The sequence below is a fragment of the Aythya marila genome (assembly GCF_965140915.1).
Source record: "Aythya marila genome assembly, contig: HAP1_HAP1_SCAFFOLD_317, whole genome shotgun sequence".
NCBI classification, from domain to species: domain Eukaryota; kingdom Metazoa; phylum Chordata; class Aves; order Anseriformes; family Anatidae; genus Aythya; species Aythya marila.
Window position 1 is genome coordinate 10,395 of NW_028137055.1, and position 17,131 is coordinate 27,525.

The following is a 17,131-nucleotide window of genomic DNA, read 5'->3' on the forward strand; positions in this document are numbered from 1 at the left end:
CTGTGGGATATTGTTCCAGACTATTAGACCCTGTGAGGAGGGGGTGGCCAGTGTGCTTCCAGGCTATTGTGGCTACTGCCTTACTGATTGAGGAAGCTAGAAAAGTCACTTGTAGGGCACCTCTGAAGATATATACTCCACATAATGTTAGGGGAGTACTCCAGCAGAAGGCTGAAAAATGGTTAACTGATAGTAGGATGCTGAAGGATGAGGCCATCCTGATCAACTCCCCTGATTTAGAATGAAAAATAACTGCTGCACAGAGCCCTGCACAATTTCGATATGGGGAACCCCTAACAGAACTACAACATAACTGCGTGGAAGTGATTGAATTGCAAACCAAAATCCGACCCGATCTCGAGGAGACAGAATTAGAAACAGGGGAAAAATTATTTATTGATGGATCATCCAAAGCAGTAGATGGAAAAAGATCAGGGTATGCCATTGTAAATGGGGATATGGTCCTAATAGAGTCAGGACCACTCAGCGCTGCCTGGTCCACTCAAGCACGTGAACTTTATGCATTATTACGAGCCCTAGAACTATTGAAAGGAAAAAGTGGCACTATTTATACAGACTCTAAATATGCTTATGGAATAGTAAACCCATTTGGGAAAATTTGGGAAGAAAGGGGACTCATAGGCACACAGGGAAAAGGGCTGATTCACCAAACTTTAGTTACTCAAATATTGCAGGCACTGAGAGGACCTAGGGAGATTGCTGTGGTACATGTCAGAGGACATCAAAAGGGAACTGCCTTCCACATAAGAGGGAATAACCTAGTGGATAGAGAAGCTAGGGAAGCAGCTCTTAGGAAGCATGATGTAGTCCTCACCCTACAAGAAACGGATAACGGAAAAGGGACACAAGAGAAAAAGTATACAGAAGCAGAAATAAAAATTATAAAGACCATAGGAGCAGAACTGAAAGAAGGAAAATGGATTCTGCCTGATGGAAGAGAAATACTGCCAAAGGAACAAACTAGGTGTCTACTTTTACAGCTACACCTACAAACCCACTGGGGAACAAAAGCATTGAGTGATCAATTTCTAAAATTTTATGGGTCTGTAGGAATATATGAGATAGCCAAACAAACCGTCCAAGGATGCTTAACATGTCAAAAGGTGAATAAGAAGGTGATTAGGCAAGCACCTGCTGGAGGAAGACGAATTGCATATCGACCATTTGAGAGAATACAGGTGGACTTTACTGAACTACGAAAGAGACGGCTAGAAGAACGGTGGAAAAGGGGTGGACACATGCATCACGACTAAAGGGACCCGTAACAGGAACCTGGAAGGTTGAGTCTACTTCTGGAGATCCGAAAGTTAAGCTTAAAAGAACTTGAAGCATATCAGGGCATAGCTACCCTTTGGATGCTAATTGTATGTATATTAAATCTTGTACTGATTAGAATATTAGCCATCATTGGAAACTCATATAAAGGCCCTAATAGAAGGATTGGGGGACCCCAAAATCCCATAGGGGGAGTGCCACCTCCAGTAGAGATACCCACAACATCTTGAATTACCTGAAAAATTTAAAATAATAGGTGGGAAAATTTACCTAGATGATTGGTTATCTGCTTTGAATCGAGCCCCCACTAACTCGTGGAAAAGTTGAACGCAAATAGAAGAACCATTGCGTGTGTAAGTCTGGACCATTTCCTAAGAAGCATCAGGGAGAGGGCAAGACCGGAGAAGGGACCAGTACTGCGGCTCAAGAAGGTTTACCAAGGGCTGCAACCCCTTAGGGTAATAACCACCGGGTAACATGGCCTTTACCGGACCTCTCCTAATTACATGCTATTGGTCTCAGAATTGTAGTGAATGTATTGTTAACACCCGGAGGGGAAGAATTCAGGAACAAACACTACTATGCCTGTTAAACCTATGCTATGGAAACCAGAGTATGCTCGATGTAATGAAAGCAATAAGATAACCAGTTACAAGCTGAAAGAGGTCCCCTATCAATGGCGGATAGAGGTAAGAGCTAATAATGAAGGAGGGTTAACTGGGAAAAGTACAATTATTATACACCCTGCGGAATCATGAAATTGAAACACGAGCTAACTATGGGATTCCAACCATTGCTAAAAACTTGTTTATAAATCTTACAGAGAATATTGTGAAAGCATTCTTTTATGGTTCAATTGGCCTTGGCCAAAATCAAAGCCAAGACACGAATTAATGACATTCAAAAGAAGAGGAGGGATTGTTATATATGGAGTGGTAATTTGTGTCAGAAAAATGGCTGATATTAATAAAGAAGAGAGAGATTTGGGAATGTGGCAATGGGGGTCGGAAAGCCTCCTGGTTGATGATAACATCAGACTCTTAACGGTGAGGTCATCAGGAATGTAAAGAGGTTAGAGGAAATAAAGAAGGGGGATTGAGGCAACGCCCTGCTGTCTGGGGTTGCTTGTTTTCCCCTCTGTTAAGGCACAAGGCACGGAAGTTGCTGGGGGGGTTGCTGGTTAGAACTGTTAACATTTATTGTTTTATGTTATATGATAATAATATTATTAGTGTGGTTTCAAGGGTTAATGAAACGCGGGAAAAGCAATCCCGTTTTGTTGCTTTTGGGAACCCTGTGGTGGGCAGAGCATGTGCAGAAGAAGAGGGAGACAGTCGAAGCTGCTCCTGCAGTCTGGAACAAAAGGTTGCTAATGGTGATGGGGAAACCGTGAGCCTTTCACCCACAAGGACCGCCACAAAGAGAATTCTAATATGAAGCGGGGATAGGATATCCATATGTATAGGCGTACTTGGGTTTCTTGTAAATATGTAACAGCAATGTCCTCTATATATTTGGAAAGTTTGACAGTTGGGTGCGCATGGTGGTAGAGCATAGACTCCCCACGCACCCAGCGCTGTTTACTTGCCTTTTATAAATATTCTTTTATGTTACTAAATTCAGAGGGAGTTGAGACTTCATTTATAACATGATGAGGTTGCATCGTCGGTTGTGAAGGTAAAAGGCAGTCAGTTTTGACTGTAAAAGGCAGTCGGTTTTGACGGTAAGAAGACGTTGGGATTGACGGTAAGAAATTGTAAGAAGTTGTTGGGTTTTTGATGGTAAGAAGTCGTAAGACGTTGTTGGGTTTGACGGTAAGAAGTTGTTGCGTTTCGATGGTAAAAAGGTTGTCGGATTTGATGGTAGGTTTAGTCCGAGTATTGAAGGCTTCCAGCAGTAAGCTCTGCATCTGAAAGACAAAGGGAAGAAATGTCATTCCCTGCTGTGATAGTCTACATGGAACTGTCTGGCTCACTGGTTTTCTTTCCAAAGAGAGAAGTCACAACCCTGTACACGGATTGATCTGCTCTCTGACTACAGGGCTGAACTGACTGGAGAAGGCGGCTTCCAAAGCCCTCCCATTAAACGGACTACATTTGAATTCTATGCTAAAATTGATGAGCTGTACAGAATAGTAGGACAAAGCTACCTGCTTTGATAGCAAATGGTTGCCCTTAGGTAAGTTACAGTCATTTGAAGGTTTGACTGGACGGCATCCTTGTTTTACTAGTGATCAAAGCTGACCAAATCCTAGCCACAGAACAGAAGCGTTCAGAAACTTGCTAGAGAGAGCACTTAGGAATGCAGGAATTTAACTGCTTTAATGCTGCTCTTTCTCTCACGTATCTGCAATTTCCTTAAATCACAAATTGTCACTAGCTATCCTTGTTCATTTATTCAAAGGAACATGATTCCGGTTGAAAAGGCACTCTAACAAGTCCTCCGTTGCTCCTAGTCTGTCCCTAGCTTCTTTGAGAGGTTCAATACAGTAGAAAATTAAAAATAATAAACTAGCAAATAATTAACATGTGGAAGTGGTCGTTTTTCAGATTAGATTCCACCATTCAGAAAATCCTGCTTAAGAGACATTTTTTCTTTGCTTTGAAAGACTGACCTTCCCCAAAAGGAAACTAATTAGTATCTTTAGGCTTGACGAAATACTTGAATTCCTCAATTTAACAGAATTGCTTTGCACAGCCCTCCTATCCTGCTTACCTTGCAAGCAGTGTATCCAAGTGGGGTGGGTACTGCTGTATTTATGAAAGAACATCTCTTTCACGTATATAGCCCAGGGATCCCCATGCCCCGCGCTTGTGTAATGCATGCAAGACGTTTACTTTCTTCCTCTACTTTGGACTGGTTTAGAAAGAACGAGTTCGCCATCTGCTGGCCAGAGAATTCACTGAAGCCCGAAGAGCAGTAGAGCAGAGGCATTTTCTTCTGTGCTCTTCCTGATTTTTCAGCTAGAAGAGATACTTCCAGTCCAGTACACTCAGGATTCTTTTGACATTAGTATCGTAAAAAGTCCATTTTTGCAACACTGGAAATTGAAAGACCTCCGTTCAGTCCCTAATTTTGTTCTTGATAATGGGACAGATTGCATGAATGTTGGCAAGAATGTGTGAACAACCAGCCTCCCCTCCATGTCGTATTTTAAGATGACAACTTCTGGTGCTCCCTGTCTCAGAAAAGAAAAATGCTTGGAAACAATTGCACTTGCTCTTAAGCTTGAAGAAACTTGTCAGTGCCAGAATCTACTGACTCTGGCAATTTACTTCATCATCCAAACTGGGCAAAAGATATGAAAACCTCTTCCGAGATTTTACTTCTCCAAACATTACGTAAAAGGCATTCAGCTGTACAGCAAGAAGCTGAAATAGCTGAAGGTAGTATGTTATTCACATGAATTATTCAGGCAGGTTTTTTTTAGGAAGGCTGCGATTCATTAGAACATTACTAGCCTGTAAGCCTCATGGCATCACCTTCCATCTTGACTGCTAAACCTCCTTGCTCCCTACTATCTTCTTTGCCAAGATACAGCTGTCCACATTTACTTTTCCTACTTGGCTGGACTGAATTTAAGAAGGGAGCTTGCAACTCTTCCTCTTGTTTGCCACTTCATCATCAAACCAGATGAAAACCATTTGCCTTTAACCTCTTTATTTCAGGCCTTCTTTCCTAGTGGTCATTCAAAACTGGGAAAAAAATAGTCTACCAAGTCGGGGTTTTTTTTGATTTGATAATAAATCTGCAGACTGTTAAGTCATCAAGCACTTCAAGACTGTTTGAAATAATCTCGAGATTAATATAAAAGGAATTCCTCAAACACGCTGCGGCCGCTTACCTTTAGTATAGTTGTTGGATGTGATGGAGCTGTATTTCTTGCTTTCGCCTGCACTGGAAGTCTTCCCTTCCTTGTAAGGTTGTTTACTGCTCTCACTTCTGCATTACTGACATGAAGAGCCATCTGGAGGATGGGATTCTTCCTTCTTCTCCCGCGTTATCTTCTGGAAACGAGGATCTAAGTGTTCCAAGGAGCCTTTCGCTTTCCTGGTGTTTCTCCTTTTTCTTCTTTTTCTTACGCTTGCGATTGGCATTGTCAAAGTGAAGCGCACAGAAACACAGATCATGAAGTCTGAAAGAAACATGCAAGTTAAAAAGGGAAAAAAAGATGTGGCACTTGTTGCCTATATGAAACTTGATTTATTTTACCACAGGTGATGATTTGCAGCATGTCAGCTATTTTGTGGTGCTTTGTGCACACGCAACTTACTTTAGATGCAGCAAACTTAAGCCATCAGATTGAAGGACCATAGGTCCTGGTTTGTACACAGATCATTAACAATGGCTAGCTCTGGAATACGTGCAAGCAGAAAAAATCTTTTAACCTAATCTGGAATGGTGTACGGATGTGATTCGAACTATGTGGTCCAAAGCTAGTGCTCTGACACAATTCAGCAAGAGCTTTCCTATCTTCACTGATCAACCTAACAACATGATCCCCAGCCAGCTGATGCTATCTAAATAACTTAGAAACTACCAGGAAAAAAAAAAAAAAAAAAAAAAAGGAAGACATGAGAAGCACCCAGAAAAGAATTAGGATAAAAAATGCGGAGTATGCTGGAATCCTTGCTTACTTGGAATCCTTCTCTCCATGTTTATCCTTAGACTTCTTTTTCTTCCAGAACTTGTGATATTTTTGCATTTTTTTCACCACCTAAAAGCTCCTTTTCTATCTTTCTGTCTTTCCTTTCTATTTCACTTTCACTACCTTCTGCACGGGTATATTTTCTTTTTCTGTTTCCTTTTGTTTCATTTTTCTGGCGACAGTTCTCCAAATGAGCTGACACAGGTGGAAGCGCATGTCTTTCACGAGAATGTCTTCCGGAATGTTGCTGAGGTACCGAGCAACGATGCAAGTCTGCTCAGGGTGTGCTAAAGCGACATACATCTTCCTCTCTCAAGAGGGAACCGTGAGGCCATCCGCTTTTGTAACGATAATGCTTATGTGACCTGCTGTAGTAAGTTGCAGTCGATCTGTCAAAGGCTGAATCGCCGTGAGAGAACTTTCTCTCTCTACTGTCTCCTGTCGCATGAGGTGAATAGTAATCATTGTAATAGCTACATCTTTCCCATCTCCGTGCTTCGTCTCGATAGTATCTTTCTCTGCTCCAACTTCTTTCCCCTTTGGATCGGTAGTACCTATTGCTACCTTGTTCTGATCTTCCTCCGCTGCCAGATCTGTACTTTGAATATTTGACTGCTCTTCTGCCATTCTCAGGGCTGTTTCTTTCACGAGGGAAAGATCTGTACCTGCTTCCCTCCCAGTACTCCTGCTTGTGACTCTTTTGCTCAACAAATTCCACGCTCTGAGAACACCTCCTCTTGCTGGAAGGACCTGCTTTTTGACTCTCCTTCTCTTCACTAGGAGCATGTTCCCTCTTTCTTCGGTAATGCTCTTTCTCAGTGGTTTTAGTCTTGTCCTTTGTATCTTGGCGTCTATCTGCAATAGCTAAGGAGGAAAGGTTTTTAGAGCTACATTCAGTGTCAGACTTGAGAGAGGAAGTTTGCCACAATTTCTCACCAGGCTCACAAGACTCTTTGCCGTACAAAACATTTTCTTTTTAAATAAGGTCACGTTCTTTTGATCTTCTTGGTTTCTTCTTGTCTCCACGGTCATCACATTGGTACTGGGCAAGGTATTCATCATTCCCAGGAGATTTCAGAGGTTCCGCAACACTGCATAAAATAAAAACCCATTTCTCACTTCTGCTGAAGGACGTGAATATTAAGAGTAAAACCTTCCAAAGGCAAACAAACAAACAAAAACCTCCGGACTACAGGAACGCTCGCAAAGATATGCCATTTAGAAACCTCTCCTGTGATTAGGACACCTTCTCCAGCTCCCAGAGAAAGTGTTTTTTCCCCTCTTGCTTCTGAAGCCATTGCACTAAAAAAGCAAACGCATCTGTCTCCTTCCACCTGCTGCTCTGAGAAAAAAGGCATAAGGGCGAGTGGGGAACAGCCAATGTTTCTCCAGACAGTGGAGAAAAACGGAAAAACATTCTATAAAGGAACACAAGTTCTCCTTGAGGCACCAACCTGCATCAGAGTGATATGCTCAGTGCCGATCATTAGTTCTGTTCGTGACACTGGACACACAGTATGGAATTGTACTAATTTAAATCCTTCCATTAAGTACTATTAGTAGACAGATAAAACTGTAATGAACTTCCATAAAGTCTTGTCTTAATAAGACTGTGCTCATTTTACCTCATTTCCTCTGACAAGCTGTTCAGCTGGCTGGCTGTGAGGGACTCCGTGATGACTTCTCGATTGACTGAAGGCATAGCTCCAGGCATCTGCAATTAAAACGCACAAGTCAGCAGACAAAAAAATACTATTTGTAGTAGTACTGAGGACTAGTCTTGTCAGAATGTCTCCATTAAATAGTAAGCAAGACCGCTGTGAGTTGTATGCATTATCTACACTTCAAAGATAACCCCAACTCACCCCCCAAAATCTACTTTATGAAATTAGGAATTTTTATCTCAGCTGAGCTTAAGTTGACAAGTTCTAATGTAAGCTCAGGTCTGCAAATTCTAATGGGATAATACGACAAAGTCTTATGATCACATTTGTGCTGTGTTTTCTCAGTATTTCACCTGAATTAGGAACACAATAAACACTTCCGGATACATCGTAGGTGAGAAATTCTCGATGGAGCAAATCTATGTTTCAAGCGATCCATTTGTTTTAGAAAAGAATATCTCAGAAGGTTTAACAGGTTCAACTCGGCAAGTGGAATCATCAAGTTTCAGTCCGTTTTCTTTAGATTCAGTAACTAACCTAATAGCACCATTTAGTGAATCTGTTTTTGGCAGCTCATGCTGGGATCTTCCTTTGTCAGCATTCTGACAGGAAGAGTTGGAATGCTGCAATGTACGGACTACCTTTCCAACCAAAATTCCATTAGAGGACATTGCATTGCAATTCCTTTGAGATAAGCCCTTTGACTCCTCCTCAGATTTTCCTGAAGATTCTGCACCATAAGGGACTGTGTTATCAGAGCTGAGTTTAGGATTTTCATTCACTGTTGGCTCCACAAAAATTTCATCAGAAACTTTTTTGTTTGTTTGCATTTGCTTCATTTGCATTACCGAATTTGTAATTGTGGATGAAGGAACAGCCTGGTAGAGATCTTCATCCTCCACAGCACTGCTAAGACAGTCAGGCTGTGACACAGTCTGACGAGCAGGCAATTTATTGTGAATACTGATGGTGATCTTCTGTTTTCTTGACGTATCAGTCATTGAAGGCCTGGTAATTGCCTGGTTTTGAACACAGGCCATTGGTGGTGCTGAAGATGGCCTTTTTAGGGTGACACCAGTGGTCTTTGCGTCCTCTTTTATGGATCCATTTCCATTTAAACGGCTTGAATTCTGTATTTAAAAAGAAGAAATTGCAAGATGGATTAACGCAAACACTGCATGTAACATTTTGAAGCACAAAACTCTCCTACTGAGTGTTTCTACAAATGGTCTTAACACCTAAAAAGAAAAACACACTGCCCTTTAAGGATAAATGCAAGTCCAATAAGCGTATTCAATTCCTGCTTTTGGTTTACTGCAGATTGGTATCAAATTAACATCATCTTTGAAAACCAGCCAAGCAACTTAACATTACCTGCTGCTATTCCCAAATATATTTATTTTTCCCTTTAAACATACCCTGAAAAGCCTGAAATAATTGTTCTGGTGCTCAGGAATAAGACAATTAGTTTTCCCTGTCTTAGCTAAAGTGACGAGAATAGGAAAAACAAGTCCTCTTTTAAATGATTTGAGGATTAGTACACTGCTTAAATTGTCAAAGAGCGTAGCTCTCTGTGCTTTAGAAAGCTGTCTTGGAGGTATAAAGTAATGGAGTCGCATGGCTGCACAATTTAGCAGTAACCACTGTTTGAATGACTCTGGCTGTAGCATGAAGGCTGTGAAGAAAGCTGCAGCGTGGGAAGGAAAACAAAACTAAGATGCCGAAAACCAAACAAAAAACCCCACACCAAACCCCAAACCCACTAGCAGTTTGGTGCCGTTATCTGCCCTCCCGCTTCCCTGAATTACCTTAATCATATGAGGAAGAAGTCGTGGTCCCATAAATCCAGCCTGCTTACTATTAGCCCCCTGCTGACCAGGAGGGAATGAACAGGGATAAGATGGTGCTGGCAAGTAAAACGCACGTTCTCCAAGTGTCAAATCATAGCGCCTTCAGAAAAGAGCAGTGATCGTAGTTTAGTTTTTCTTTCAGCCTACTCTTGGATTAAATCCCATCCTATAATTTTAGAGGAACAGCTCATACGATATGGAAGCCTTCTCTACAGAAGGCTTCGCCAAGACTACAAACTGAAAAGTAGAGAACAGTCTTCCTACTAAGACTATCACTTGCACAGCAATAATTCATTCTTACACCACAGATGACCTTCATTTCTCTCCTTCTCTAAATTAGCCAGCTACAGATAACACATAGATAGCAATTTACACAAGTGCTGCAGTTTAAGGCCAAGCAACAAAAGATAATAAACGACACAGAGAATTTCAGGTTAGACAGAACTGAATTAGACAAATAATAATCTTCTCCCCGGATAGCAAGAAAAACACTTGCAAAACAGAAAAATATCAATAACGGGAAAGTAAATCTCTTCTGAACACATTTTAAGATTTGTTATTACCTGATATAAAAAAGTATGTAAGCTTGCTGACCAAGAACTCTTTTAATGTCAGTACGCACTACTTTAGCATCATTCATCTGATACCAAAGTCCATTACCAGCCTGCAAATAAAGACAGCGATTTCTTTAGGTGAATTGCACGTTTTCCAAATGAAATCACGGATAGGAACAAAATACACACACGTCAAATAAAAATATAATGAAATCTTTTTCCCTAGAAACAGTAGCTGCTAGTCATGCTTTAATTGGTTTGCCAGCACAACCTTTACCCTGTTAGAAATGCTGTTGACTTCTACCTTTACATAGCATATATAGTGTCCTGAGTGACAGCTGACACCGTGATGTACCAGCACCGCATATAAGGCATAGAGCAGTGGTTCTCCCATTGACTGCGACATGTAGGCTCTCAGGTCCAAATACTCCGGATATTTCACCTCCTAAAGAGACACCAAGAAGACAGAAAAATTATCCCAGAGTACTTCGTGGACTAGCCAGAGAAAAACACTTCCAAAAAACACAGACTAGAATTTATTTCTAGAATATATTTCTAGAATATATTTCTTGATTCACTACAAATAAGTCTTCCCATAAACAATGGTTAAGACTAGAAGTTGCAGAGAACTGTTTCCTGATGAATCAGCCTTCTCAGAGGAAAGCATATGCTTCTTGTCAAGCGGGAACTTTATTGATATTAAGAGAAAGAATAAGCCATAGTCGTTAGTCTACAATTATTGTCTGAAAATATTAACAACTTTCAGCTTCGGGGGATGTCCCATTACACAATGATATAGTTGCATTACAGTGGTAAATATACCTTGTTGATCTTTCCACCTGTGAAATCTGCAAATCTTTTCAGTGATATTGTGAGAACCTGGGAAGAACGGTGTATGGTAAATCTCTTGGACGCAGGAACCATCTTTTTACACCTTAAAAACAAGCAGAGATAAGTGTTTGAAGGCATCTTCTTTTTTCGCCCCCAAAACAAACTCCTTTTAATGTCTCACGCATGCCTATGCTATTTGAATGATATTTACTTGCATAATAGGTTGGTCTTTTTTCTTTTCATAAACCCATGCACTGCGTGTCAGGTTTGTTAATACAGAGAAGAAGGTCAATTTTCCCAACAACTCAGAGCATAGTGGGAACAGGAATCTCTCACGAAAGGGTATTACCAGGTTGGATGGCAAGGTACCATTTCTTGGTCTACAAAAGTGGCTATTTGAACTCCAATCCTGGAAACATTCTTTCAGCTTTCAAGGGAAATACAAATACTGAAAGCGGAACGAGAGAGACTTGGTCCCCAGGACTAGAAATTGCAAATAATCTCCGACATAGGTCGACTATCAACATCAAAAATACAACAGAAGCACATGGTCATTCTACAGGAGGGAGACATTTAACAGTAGGAAGTCTTCATGTACTGAGCTTGTCTGGAAAGACACTGAAACCATCTGCCATCCTTTGAAACAAAATAGTTCAGTTTGACACATTGCCCGCTCCAAGGTAGGACCTACGGCATAAGCAGTGAAAATTAGCCACTAGCCCAGAGAACAACGGAAACTGGGCAGTTTACATCAAGAAAAGTACTGTCGAGAGCTAATAAATAGAAAGAACAAAAGTAGCTCTTTTTGAATTCTGATGGCAAAATACAAGCCAGAGAATTGCAAACCCATAGGGAATGCCTATGAACAAGACTTCCCCCCTCCAAAGAAACAAAAATCCAAGTCTTTTATAAACTTCCACAAAACTTGTAAGTAGATCCAAAGTTTAGAGGTAGTCCAACAGAGTCATGCAACATAGAAAACTGACATCTAGGATTAAGACCTAATCCGTCAAAATCTTACTCGCTACATTTATAGCAATTCTCTCCATCCAGCTCTTCAGGTTTCACAAAGAGTTCCAGAGCTCTGCTAACAGACGAAACCGCCTAGAGCAGCGAGAAAGAAGAGCGTAAAGTCACCGTAATTCAAAATTCCAGAGACATACTAGTAGTTTATAAGAGAATCTTACTAACATACTCAAGCGATCTACTAGGAGCACTGTGAAGAAGGAGGCAGAAAGAGCATGCTCAGCATTGACCTCACCTGGAAGGCATTTGACTTTGGAACAAATACTTTTCCAGTAGCCTAGACAGCATCTATAGTGTGCTTTGTCATCAATACTGGGGACAAATTCATCAGTCTAACAATTAGATGTATATTGAAGTAGAACAACAAAGAAGTATGACAGCATTATCATTTTTGCAGAAAGAGAATTCCTTCCCCTTAAACCCAATGCAAATGTGGAGACTATTTACATGGGTTCCACGGAAGGACAAAGTCCAATCCACTTCCTTAGCACCACCAAGCTCTTATGTTTTAACATTATATGTGGTTTGGTTTTTTAAGTTAAACAAGTTTAATTTAGAAAGTTATGCATGTACTTAAACATCATGAATTATATTTAGAAAACATCTTACCTTTATATCCAAAGTGATATCAAGAAATGCCTCATACGTATCCGAAACTGCTTTGCAATTCAAGCACTTCACTGGAAGCAAAATATAAATGCTTAACATTATGTGAAGGAGACTAACTGTCCAAATTCAAGTTGTTGACAGATACTACTTTAGACAAACTACAGACTGCTTTACTACCGACAAAAGACACAGATCAGTTCTAAGGACAGGAATATTTTTTCAAGTACCTCTCGATCTTAGAAATCCTCCAAATATTTGATGAATGATGGTGGTAGCTTGAGAAGATCTGTCCAATCTGGAAATAAATTATAATCAGACCTCAGAAGATTTAAGGCACAGAGTTAACTCTTCAAAGAGTTTGATGAAAACCAAGGATGATGTAGACTTTCGTTGCTGATAGTAAATAAGGCACTAAAAAGTGCTAGAGATCATTTCTGAGAGTAAATAAAGGACTAGAAGGTGCTAGAGAATGTATGAAAGTGAACTTGTTTATGCTTACTCGGTGCTTCCGTTCAAGCACGCTTCCTGCATAGCATCAACAGTATAGCGCAAGAACTCGTGTGCGTCTTCTTGACTGCCAAAATGGAAATGTTATCCTATTCCTAAATAAGATGATAGTATTGACCCCATTTAAAAATGAAATCAATCTTGTATTTCTAAAATCTCTCTTCATTTGAGTGTTAAAACCACTTATACACATCAAATAATTATTTGAAGATTACAAGCTATCGAAAAGAAACACATCTGAAGCCACTTACGACTGAGATTACTGATAACATGCGTAGGCTTGATGGCATCAACAGTGCAACGCAGGGCCTGGTTAATGTGAGTCTCCATCGTGCACATCATGCAAAAATCTTGTTCACGACCTGAAGAGTGAAAGAACAAAGCATCCCAGTCCAGCGAAATATCCATAACTACAAACATCTAAGTACAATTTAAACTACAGATACAATATCCACTCTCCTTGCTACATTCTATTCTCCCAAGATGCCAATGTCCCAACAGTCTTGTAACATTTCATTTCACACAACTTTACAGAAGAAAAATATCCACTAAGCCTGTATTCAAATGCATTTTGTGATGAGAAATCTAAAAGACTACTGCAAAGTCGCAGTTGTAAAGGCTGACAGGAATGTGAACTCCACAGGCTGCAAAATGTATTACTCTCCAAAATTACTACTAAATGCATTACTGTCCAATGCACTTCATTATTCCCATGAAGCAATAAATGATCCTTTAATAAACAAACAAACAAACAAACAAATAACTAAATAAATAAAACATGGTGCATTAATTGCACTCCATATGCTATTCGGAGCCCACTGCTAATACGGTGCTCAAAGCCAGCTTCTACAGGTAAAATCAGGCAAATAAGCTTATCTCACAGAATCACTGCTGTTCTTTCACCTTCAGAGCTATCCAACAGATTCAAAATACTGTTAGAAAGTACTCACATGACTGGCTGTGCTCAAGAGAAAGCATGTAATTGGCAAGTGGGGGTGTGTAGGTCAAACACCGTAGAGTAGCATTAAGAAAACATGTGTTGCCAAGATTGTACAGGCCAACTCCAACACTTTGTGTTTCTCGCCAATCCATACAAATCTTCTCAGGTGGAAAAAGAATGCTCTGTGGTGGAGCAATTCCATCATTAACGACTGCAAGAAAGTTAAATTTAAAAAGAGATCTTGTTTGTTTGTTTCGAAGAAAGGTATTTAAAAAAATACTATTCTGCAGGAGCACCTAGAGGAGCTAGCTACAATCCAAACCAGAAAAACTTATTGCAGACAGCTTTAATACCACCAAATTCAAATTGGCTGGTCAACACAATGTTTTGGGGAAAAAAAAACAAACAACTTTAGTCAACCATTTTAATTTTTCTAAGGCAAGGCTAACTGCCATTCTGTTTGTAGCACCTAATGCCAAGTTCCTCTCCATCTATAATCTTTAACCTGATTAACTCAACTACTGTTTTTTTCCTTATTATAACTTAAACCACAAACTTAGACTTGAAATTATACGGTAAACACGTAAAAACTAGGAACTAGGAATGACGGTACCCCTACAGATACCAGATTTTTTCCTGAGCAATGTTATCATTCAAAAAACCTGTGAAGAATGGAAGCTGTGAATAGCAACCATCAAACACTTTTCTTTGCAAAACAGAAAAGACATGGAGGAATCTGTGCATTACAAAAAGCTCCCCATATTTCTCTGTTGACTGTAAATATATCAAAATTAATTTCTGTAACATCAGTCACTTCAGTTGCCTTAGGGGATTCGCTTTTCAAGTCTTTGTTCACAGTAGTCCCCTTCTCTATCAGTGCAACAAGTAAGAACTGCATTTTCTACTTTTGCTTTGAAGAAAATGGAGGCAGGATAAAACGCACACTTACTTAGATCTCTTGGGGCAAAAGCCTTAGATTTTTCAGATGATCTACAGTAAATAGCACCTCCACGTCCTTGGGCCACAGAGACTTGGCTTGAATCTTCTGCAGGCACTATCCGGCCCCAGTTGGCGGTGCGTGACATCAGTATTTTAGTACTTGGTTTCTTGGATTTGCCAGACCGCCTTGAAGAGGGCTTTTTAGGCTTTGAAGATTTGGGCTTCTTAGCTACGGTCATTGTTCACATCTGCGACAGAGACAGAAGTTCTGGTTGACGTAAGAATATCAAGAAGCATTCCAAGAAGAAAAGAGTAGCAGAAGTCCTGTCACTTAATCTCAAAGAAACAGCCTTAAGAACTAAATCGCTGGTATGAATGATTTAAAAAGAATCCCCAAACTAAACACACAAAGTGAAAATTTCCATCTAAACTCTATCAGTATTACTTCTAGCTTCTGCAGAACTAGTGGCTGATGCCATTTCTTTCCCTTCCGTAGGATTTTAATCCATTACAACTCTGGAGTCTTTTTAATATAAAAATGTAGAAGACATTCTCTGAGGGGAATCAGTTATTTATTGATTTCCGGAGTTGCGCAATTATCTGTTAATTAGTACCTATGATCTAATAGATAATTGTTGCAATTATCTATTGCTGACATGAGTAACGGAACACTATTACTTCACTGCCTGCGTTTTTCTGTTTCGTCTGCACAAAGGTACCCAGAACTCACTGCTACTTTTCTTCTGTCTTTCCAGGGCTCGCCCTCTACCTCACTGTCTACTGCACCAGTCATGAGGGGTTTGTTATGATTCTATAATGAGCCTAGCTTTTAAATACACCTTTCATGGGCGTCACTTGGTGATAGCAAGTTAATTTCTGAGGGCTCCTCAGTCTACATCATGTGGTCGCTTTTTCCAGGTGAAAAAGCGGAGCCGTAAGTGGCAGTACACTAAAGCCCTGGCATGTTGAGATCCAAGAGGAGAGATGTTTGGCCCTCCTTTTCACTCCTGGGAGCCATATACCTCAAAACCCACAGAGGATGGGCTATATCTCAGAGAAATCTTGGGAAAGGAGAGCATGAAGAGCATGTTTGCAAATTTATTTCTCCCTGGGCTTCTTCTGCTTCTCCAAGAAAGACGAGTTTGAATATAACTTTGGCAGCAGTACTTCTGCTGTTTTACTCCTACCACATTTAAAACTCCTACAACAAACTGAAAAGTTAGACTAAAAAGCAGCTCTTTCCGTTCTACTTTGTAAAGCTGCACGTTTTCCTCATGCAAAACAACAAGGGAATGTAAGCTAGAAACGGAAATGCTGAATGTAAAACAAAACAAAACAAACCTCAGCCCTCCAGGACAAAAGCCAATAACTGCTACAAAGTCCTTTTTAAAATGCTGATTAGGTTTCAAGGTGATACTGCTTTAAATAAGCATAGCTGTGTGTCCATAGGCAGAAGCTGAATAATGACAGGATGAACTTCTATACTTCATGTTTTGTTACTGTCTTACTGTAGCACACAGGGACTTGTTACCTTTAGGGAAACCACTAACCTCATGGAGGGTTTAAAACATAAGCTAGTTTGTTATACCAAAATGACGGAGAGAACAAAGCATAAAGTGCTTTCAGATTTCTAGCACGCCTTGATTGCTGTCCATTAAACTTCAGACACGTTAAACAAAACACAGTAAATAAGAAAACTCCTAGTCCCACAGCTGGCAAATTGTGTGCAGAGGTTGTAATTAGAACTTTTTTGCCTTGACGTTTTACATTTAAAATTGATTTTAAATCCATTCTATACACACTTTCCATTCCTGAAAAAACAATACGCAAACCTGAAAAATGCATTTACATGAGAAATGAAGTCGTCCTTGTCCGATTGGAAGACTAAAGTGACAGCGCCTGGGCTCAGGGATAAGCTCTGATCTTCACCAGTGACAGCTCCTTTTGTAGGATTGAAAGGGAAAATGTTTCAGCAACACATTGGAAACATACTTAAGGGACAAGAAACAAAATCAAGACTGCAGTGAGAAGGAGAACAGAAAAACAATACTGGGGGGGAAGGGAAGGGAAGGGAAGGGAAGGGAAGGGAAGGGAAGGGAAGGGAAGGGAAGGGAAGGGAAGGGAAGGGAAGGGAAGGGAAGGGAAGGGAAGGGAAGGGAAGGGAAGGGAAGGGAAGGGAAGGGAAGGGAAGGGAAGGGAAGGGAAGGGAAGGGAAGGGAAGGGAAGGGAAGACCTTGATCTTTATACTGACCAATGAGATAAGCCTT

At 40.4% G+C, this 17,131-nt stretch overlaps 1 pseudogene across 1 annotated transcript; it reads right to left on the reverse strand.

Moving 5' to 3' along the window:
• Positions 1-5,140: 5,140 nt before the first annotated feature.
• Positions 5,141-15,103, reverse strand: LOC309891216 (ubiquitin carboxyl-terminal hydrolase 42-like; annotated as a pseudogene). The gene is made up of 15 exons: positions 14,875-15,103; positions 13,936-14,136; positions 13,237-13,347; positions 12,978-13,080; positions 12,706-12,773; positions 12,479-12,549; positions 11,865-11,947; positions 10,835-10,946; positions 10,317-10,457; positions 10,022-10,122; positions 9,417-9,558; positions 8,031-8,738; positions 7,570-7,658; positions 5,934-6,537; positions 5,141-5,431 (listed from the first exon to the last, which is right to left on the reverse strand). The product of its transcript is annotated as a ubiquitin carboxyl-terminal hydrolase 42-like (transcript).
• Between the last annotated feature and the right edge of the window lie 2,028 nt (positions 15,104-17,131).